Source organism: Lipotes vexillifer, unplaced genomic scaffold, assembly GCF_000442215.2.
Source record: "Lipotes vexillifer unplaced genomic scaffold, Lipotes_vexillifer_v1.1 scaffold807, whole genome shotgun sequence".
Lineage (NCBI taxonomy): Eukaryota > Metazoa > Chordata > Mammalia > Artiodactyla > Lipotidae > Lipotes > Lipotes vexillifer.
Genome location: NW_006773069.1, coordinates 390,435 through 398,799, shown reverse-complemented (window position 1 = coordinate 398,799; position 8,365 = coordinate 390,435). Strand labels below are relative to the sequence as shown.

The 8,365-nt window shown below is 42.4% G+C and overlaps 1 protein-coding gene across 1 annotated transcript in view; it reads right to left on the bottom strand.

The window, feature by feature from the left end:
* The window catches only part of LOC103084369 (histone-lysine N-methyltransferase 2E-like), a gene marked incomplete at its 3' end in the record, with an annotated part of 59,894 nt that extends 53,121 nt beyond the window's left edge, over positions 1–6,773 (bottom strand). Inside the window, exon 1 of the mRNA XM_007447983.1 lies at positions 6,445–6,773. The remainder of the gene's footprint in view (positions 1–6,444) is intronic.
* Positions 6,774–8,365: the final 1,592 nt, after the last annotated feature.

Below are 8,365 nucleotides of genomic sequence, written 5' to 3'. Positions count from 1 at the left end.
CCCTACAGCCTTATAACAAATCTTTTACTTTAGCTAGTTGGAGCTGATTTTTGTCCCTTGCATCCAAACAAATCCTAAAACAGTAGGCTTTTGAGAAATAGAAACAAATGGTGCAAGGGAAACAGTAGCTACTCAAATTAGTCTTTTGTCTGTGCCTCAAAAATAGTGTTTAGGTAGGGGTTTAATGCTAAAATGTAATAAGGCTGTGTCAAATTCAACCAATTATGCAGCTTCATTTAAAGAGAAAAGCAAATAATTCCAAAAGGAACAATCTTACTTTCTCAAGAATAATTACTATGTATCAGACCAACCGCAGACCCTACTGCCCGGCCATCAATTTATGACTACCAAAGTATCTTCCCATCTTGAGACTCCCCTGGTGGGGCGGGGTTAAGAATCCGCCTGCCAATGCAGGGTACACAGGTTCGATCCCTGGTCCAGGAAGATCCCACATGCTGCGTAGCAACTAAGCCCATTCGCCCCAACTACTGAGCCTGTGCTCTAGAAACCACGAGCCACAACTACTGAGCCCACGTACGCCTAGAGCCCCGTGCTCCGCAACAAGAGAAGCCACCACAATGAGAAGTGCACACACAGCAATGGAGAGTAGAGAAAGCCCACAAATAACAAAGAAGACCCAACGCACCAAAAACAAATAAATGAATTAATTTTAAAAAAAGTTGAATCACCTTTTGCCACATGATTAAAGATGAAATGGGTTTTCAAATTCCTGAAACTTGTCTTTCTTTAAATGACATACAAAATAAGAGGAATGCAAGAGGTCTCTCTGTAAAATCAAAAATAGAAACTATGACCTCATTATTAGTCTGTGATATAAGAAAAAGTATTAGAAGGGCTTATCTTTCTCACATGTGAACTTTGGAAAAAACAAATCTGTGTTTTCCGGACAGTATTTTAAGTGATAATGGTTAATTTCCACCATATTCCTAACTTTTTGCCAAAAACCATTGACACTAGGCTTTACCTAATTCTTACACCAAATGGTGAGAAAAATAGAAAACATATAGCTCTGAAGTTTAAACTTATTTAGTTTAAATTAATTTATCATGGAAAATTTTGTTAAAGTCTTTAAATAAAAATTATGTTTTAAGTACTTTTTGAAAATAAAACTCAAAAAGGATTTAAAAAAATTTTTAATTTTCTGGTCTCAGATAAAATGTTAGATAACATAATTATGTGAACTTGAAATTGTCTTATAAATACCACAAACCAAAAATAACTCAATCCCACTGTTATATTACTTAGCTTCTGCCACGGGCTCAGACCTTAAATGGTGCACCCGTGTTGGTTATAACACAGGTGTGATTACTCAATATTATCTTTCTCAATAATAAACCTCAGGACCAAGAATGTTTATACGTTTGGATTAACTCTAAACTGCGCAATCATCTAAGAGTTAGTAGAAAATTATCTCTTCTCCAGTTGTATAAAGAAAGCTGTGCTTATCATTTTGTATCTCATGTTGACCTGTATATAGGTCCTTCCTTAAACCCAGATTTCACATTTGAGATAGTTTTAAAACGCAAAAATAGGTATTTTAACTTAAAATGATAGACAAGTAATTATTTACTCATTAAATTATAAATTATTTACTCATTAAAAAGCATAATGTCTGTTTTGATGGCATCAATGCAACACACCAAAGAAGACATCTGTGACTGACCTGTTGCATGGAAAATGTCCAACGTCCCTAAAAGCTTAAATAGTTTTGGTAAATAACCAAATGAGATTTTCAACAAAGGTATAAAATTTACCTAACAATACTAACATGGCTTTCCTACACAATTTAAAATAAAATTTGATTTATGAGCTATCCACAAGAACTGAACTGATATCAAGCAAAAATACATATCAAGTGAAATATAAAACTATCTTCTTGATTCTGATTTAAGTAAAAAGCGTCCTGGTTACCAATGGTTAATAAAAACCTCTCATATTCTTAAAGATACAAGTAAGATCTAATTAACCTAGCCTGAGTCACTACCATTTGATTTTTACTGTGGCACTCATCATAAGTGCTCACAATAACAGAAAACAATTTCTTTTGGTCAACTCCTACCTCTTTACAAAATACTCATCCTTAAATTGCAATGGCAAGACTGTTACCATTAAATACTGTCTACTTCAAAACTTTAGTGCACTAAAAACAGTTTTCAACCACAAATATTGCTCTTCCATATTAAATAAATTTTTAGGTAATACAAAAATATTTTTTTCGTTCAATGTTAAGGAAAAAAATGAGTCTACTCCCAACATTATTACAAAAGAGGCAGTAAAAAAGAGATAGTAAGCCACTCCAATTTTAAACCCAGCCTACAAACTGAATAACATTTACACAGCAATATCTCAAATAGTATCTGTCTTGTTATTTTGCCAGTCAACACAAAAGATAATTTTATCAAAGTAAAAATAATTCTATATTCAACATTAAAAAGTAAATCTCACAGAATACATGTATTTAACATTTATTCTCACACATGAGAAGGAACAGTCCCTGATCACCCTGAATATCTGAGATGTAAATGTGTTCACTTAACAAAAGCTTTAAATTGAACAAAAAATTGGGCACCTACTATCTGCTAAGAATGAATCTTTTGGAGATAGAAGCTATTTTATATATTATTAAAATATTAAAAAAAATAAACAATGTCTCTTAAGATTCCATACTAATATTCCTTAAGCAGTTTTTTGATAGCTCTTCAAAGTCCTGTTGATTTTATACAATACTTTAAACACACAATGGTAGTATACATTTTAAGTCCCAGCAGTAACTTCCAGAAAAGAAGAGCTGTTAGGATTTATAAAATACACTTAAAAAAATAAAACCATAACCTTCTTTAAGAGTTTGATGCATAAAAATGGGCAATATTATTCTTAGAAATAAGAAACCAATTTAATAAGTTCTAATTTCACTAAGACCACTACAGTATATATTGAGAGGAAGAGTTTCTCCTAACTTATTAATTGGCTTTTTGCCTCACTTCCTCATTTTTAGATTCAAGAAATCCTAGAGCTTACTGCGGTATATATGGTAAAAATTCTCCGGCTGGAAGCAGTGAGGAAAACAGACGAGGCAAAATTGTAGAAGAGTTATCAGAGACCTAAAGAGTTGAAGAGAAATTAGAAGTCCTGTAAAAGTTCTAAGCTTAAATTGAGATTGAAGGGGTCCTGTAACTTATACTGACAACAAAAGGGAAGCATGATCAAAATGTGGTCTCTAAAATTTGCTCTCCAATTACATTATGATCTCTACAAATCCACTTAAACAGATAAACAACTAATCCCTCAAACTCAGCTATTCTAAGAACAAAGACCATTTGACTAGTTTTGCCCCAAGGCACCAAATGTTTCAAAACTCTCTGGGAACAAAAATTATGCCTCACCTTTTAATAAATTTGCCTTGACAATCCAAAACATAGATAGTCAATTGGGGTATACATGAATAAAAAGCAAACATTTACAACCATGTTATTTATAAAGTGCAATATACAAAAAATAAATAAAAAGCCAGACTCACTTTATAGGAACCAAAAACATATCAATACAAACAAAAAGAAACAAACCACAAAGCAATGAAGCAGGCCAGTATGAAGAAAGCTCGTAGGAGTGAAGGCAGCTTTTCTTATAATTTCTAACTTGATATTGTTTATTTGAAGCCAAATAAATCCAAATGCCTTATAAGTCTAGACGTGATCAAGGTCAAGATCAACAAAAACATGCGTATAAACAGTGTTCCCTCCTCTGGCTATATAAACCAAGTTTTCCCAAGAGTATACTACCTACCTATATTAGATAGTAAGTTTAAAGTACCAACCTTCTGAACCACAGATCTTAACCACTTAGTCTATAAAATAAATGTACAATCTTTACACAGCAGTTAATGATCTGAATTATATGATCAGTCAGAGCATATGACAAATGAGTACTGACCCCAAGTCCCTACACAAACTCTTCCACTACCCACCAACACTTCATCTTATAAAATATTTCAAAGATTCTAAGTAAAGTTGTATGCTCAGTCTACCATGATAAAACTCCCTAAGCCGGTAACTTCTACTATTATTTTGTAAATTAGAAATTTTTCATCAGTCTAATTCATATATGAACTTCATAAATCTCTTATTCCACTGTAAGTATTTTAGAGCAGAATTTACAATGAAATAAGAGAATCATGAAAGGGTGTATCCTCTCCAACCTTTTTAAGTACTACTGGATTGAAAGGCACTCCTCTTCCAGTTGCTCCACAATCAGAATGGTCATTAAATGCCATTAATAGCCCACTCTTAGCTCACTGCTTACTTCAGGCCAAAAAAGATCAACTTCCCACTATAGAGATGAATTCTAATCATTCACACTTTAAAAAATAAAGTTAAATGACGCCATTTAATTTTCTGCCCCAATCTGTAAGATTTTGAAAATAGCATAAAATGGATTCAAAACCCTGTTATGACATGGCTTTTATTTAAAGTCTATTAAAACAGACTAAATTCCATATCCCATAATGGGTAAATAAACGGGCATGTTTGGGAAGGAAAAATATCAAGAGCTAGAGCCTTACTTTTTTACTTACATAATTATAACAGAATGCTGTAAGACAATTTTAAGGCAGCAAAGCATGCAGCTCCACTTTATCAAATACATAACTTACAAAATTCCTAAGGAATGCTTAAAGATATGGGAAAAATGGATGCCAAATATAATAGTGAGAAGAACAGGCATTTCCACACCCAGTGAAGTAACAGGTTTAGGCTTGTTTGTACAGCTCCCTAAAAATCTGAAAGATTACAAAAACCAAAATTCACAAAATTGGTCGAAAGTTGGATGGGAAACGTTCCACTCTAGACTAAAATGTCTAATCACACAAAATAGGTTGTACTTACACACTTACTAAACATTTTAATTTACTTTGGCTTATTGAATAAAAGACGCTTTGGATTAAACCAAACAAAAACTATTATTTGCCCCTAAATAATTTTTTTAATATGTAAGAGCACCTGGCCTCACTACTGAAATTTCTATTAAAAACACCTGAGTGTTTTTATTTTTCAAAAGTGGTATTTTTTTTGCCTCTCAGGAAAAAGCCATAAAATTAATCAACTAAGACACAGCATTGTAATTTGCAGTAAAATCAACACATCTCTGTAAACGGTTTGGGGAAGAAAAAAGCCCAGCCTTTTCATGTAAACATAATAAGCCTGTAATATGCTGCAGACAAACGCACTGCAAGGGGTGTGGAGGACCCGAGCTGATTAGATTACCACAACATCAGCCTGGGGCCGCCATTTTTAGAATCTGTAAAGGACAAAAGAGGGAAATTTCACTTTTTACTGCCCATCTCGGAGATTAAAAGAAAAAATGGACTGTTTTCCAATTAGGTATTGATGTCTCCACCTCAGAGTTGAATGCACCTCACTTAATTCTCTTCAAGGTCTCCAGAACTCCAAACACCTTACGTTATTCACATCTCTAAAAAGGGGGGAAACAGGCAAAACGGGGTTTACTCTATAGCCACTCTAGCGATTTCCCTTTGCCTTGAAACTGCATCGTTCTTAAGACAGAGTCTAGCAAGAACGGATCTCTACGGAGCTAAGGCCGGTGGAAGAGAGCCCTCCGGATTGTTTTCTCTCTCCCCCTCCCCCATTTAGCACAGTGAACCGTTTGTTTCTCTTCTGTGTCTGCTGCCACAGTGTTTGTGCCAATCCCTTGGTCAAAATCAGCTTCCCTGAAATGTGCCATATTGTGGCTTCTAAGCCTCCGCTACAGTAAAGGACGGCGATAATGCAAGGGGGGGGGGGAGGAGACTGAGAAGGCTGGGTACTGGGGTGACCACCTCAGGGGCGGTTTTACCCTCTCCTGGAGAGGACGAAGAGCTGTCTCGTTCTCCCACAAAGGGAGATAGATACCCAGGGCGTTCTTTCCACCCCCTTCGTATTTATGAGAAAATTAAACCTGAGACTGCCAGGCAAGAAATGGAAACAGCAGAAGAAAATGGGGCCTAGACGGGTTCCCAGCACCTGAACGAGATGCGGTAGAGGGCAGGGAGAGCTGGCAGCTCCTGGGACCACTTCAACACAAACCCTACTAACAGTCACAAGCCTCCCTCCTCACCCAAGCGGCCCTAACCCACAGCTAGCGAGGAGCGCGCCCCCTCCCTAACTCCCACTCTCAAGGGGGTTTAACTGCCAGTTTCCCCTTCCCCAACCCTAAAACCCGCCATAATGTTCCCTTTCTGGGGACAGAGAAGAGAAAGGATAAATTCGATTCAAACAACCAACGTCTTGCCCCCGCCAAGACACCTGAGAGCCAACGTCGACTCCCACCCCCGCCGGAAAAATAAAGATGCGAAAGCCCCCTACCCCTGGAAACACACGTCCCTCCACCCCGCAAACCCCATGAACTCCCAAGGAGACGACAGGCACTGACCTGTGATATTCACACACCAGACACCCGAACCCCGTTATCTGCTCGACCCCCAAGGAGTCTGTCCACACCTCCGCGGTCGGACGACCCCCCGACAGCAGCCACTGCGGACTCAGGACCCGGCTCCACACACCCCCTCCCCAAACAGCAGCGCGCAGCCTCTTCACCAGCAACCGAGGAGTAGGGGAGGGGGCACCGAGAAAGTCAACAGGAACGCAGAGGCGACGGCGAGGCTGCTCAAGAGTGTCTATGCCCCCTCTGTTGCCGCTCCCGAACTCAGGTACCGTCTCGGACTCGGCCCCCTGCGCCCGCTCAGTGTCACTGCCTCTCGCTCTGGGAAAATGGCGGCTGACGGCGGCGGCCGCGGCGGCGGCGGCGGCGGCGGCGGCGGCGGCGGCGGCGGCGGCAAGTGCACGGGGCCCGCCCGCCCCGCTCCGCAGGGGCAGAGGGGGAGGGGACGAAGCTGTCCGCCGCCATTTTGCTTGTGGGCTGCCGCCCGCCGTTCCCTCTCCACCGCGGCTAGAAGACAGCCAACTGGAGGCAGAGCGGTGGACAGAATCTCCGTCTATTTCACAACAGATGCATTCAACAATTCACCGAAGGTTTGGGAAAGTTTCGGTATTTGATGGGATTGGTTCTTTATCCCCTTTCCCTGAGTAGCCCTCAAGTCTGGATATCGGTGAGCTTGGGCGCGCCACTGCTGGGTGGAAGGATAATGACTGGAGGCCCTGGAAAGACACCCCCCCCATGCACTTTCTCCCACTCCCAAAACCACCTCAGCCCTGGTCTGCCCTTCTCCCTCCCCCTCCTCAGTCTAGCCTCCAGCGCGGGATGAACTCGGTTGGGGTGTCACTCGACGCCCACTAGGGGCTGAGGCGGTTCCAGTGCGCAGGCTCCGAGCACCGGATAAAAGCGGAGCTGGCGAGTGCAGCGCCGTCTCGATGGAGGAGCGAGAAACGGAAGAGGTCGGGGGGAGCAGCAGCAGGAAAAATACAGCCACCATCAGCGCCGCCTCCCTGCCACCGTGTATCGGGGTAAAAAGCTGCCGTTGCCGTCGGTGCAGTTGCCGTCTGTGGCTCCTACTTTGGCCCCGGGGAAGGATTTCCCCGCCGGCGGGACAATGTGCGGGAAGGGGAGCGGGAATTCCTTTATGCGGCGGTGATTAAACGAGGGAGGGTCAGAGAGACGGTTATCTCGAAGAACAAAAGGGCAAACCAAAGAATAAAGGGTTTCCCCAGTAAAATAACACAGTGATTGCGGCTCCTGTTTTCGGGGTCTTTCCCCGTAATGGCGGATTTCGTCTTCTAGCTCCACAGCCTCCCGGAGCGCTTGGTAAGCGGAGTCGGGAGAGGCAGAGGCGGTCCGTGCAGCCAATCAGTGCCCGAGGTGTTCTGTTGGGCGTGTTGTGATTGGCTAGCGGTGACCTCATGCTGCAGCAGCGGGTGGGGCCAGAGCCGTCGGGGGAGGCTGTTGCAGAGAGAGAGCAGTGACGATGGTGATCGTTGCTTCCGCGGCCGATATGGAACCCAAGCGGTGGCGAAGGGAATCTCAAGGCTTTTCCTTGACTATTTTCTCCTGTCCCTGCGCGAGGTGAGGGCCCCGGCTCGGCCTCTGCGAAACTTCGGGGTGCTGGCGTGGACGAGGAGACACCAATTTTCCCGTGACTTTAATAACTGCGTCAGGGCAAGATGGCGCTGGGTCTCCTTGGGGCGCGGGGGGAGAGGCACGTCCACCGCCGCCGCAGCGCATGTGACCGGGCTGCATTCCTGTGGGGTTTGGCTCAGACCCAGGTTGGGGCGGGGGAGGGGAAAGGGCTGGGGCGGAGGAGACTGTGGTGCGGTCGGCGTCGGCCGCCTGAAGAGGAAGAGTTGACTGTTGAGGGCGCTTCTCCTCCCCCATACTGCTTATCACAGCTGTGGCTCTG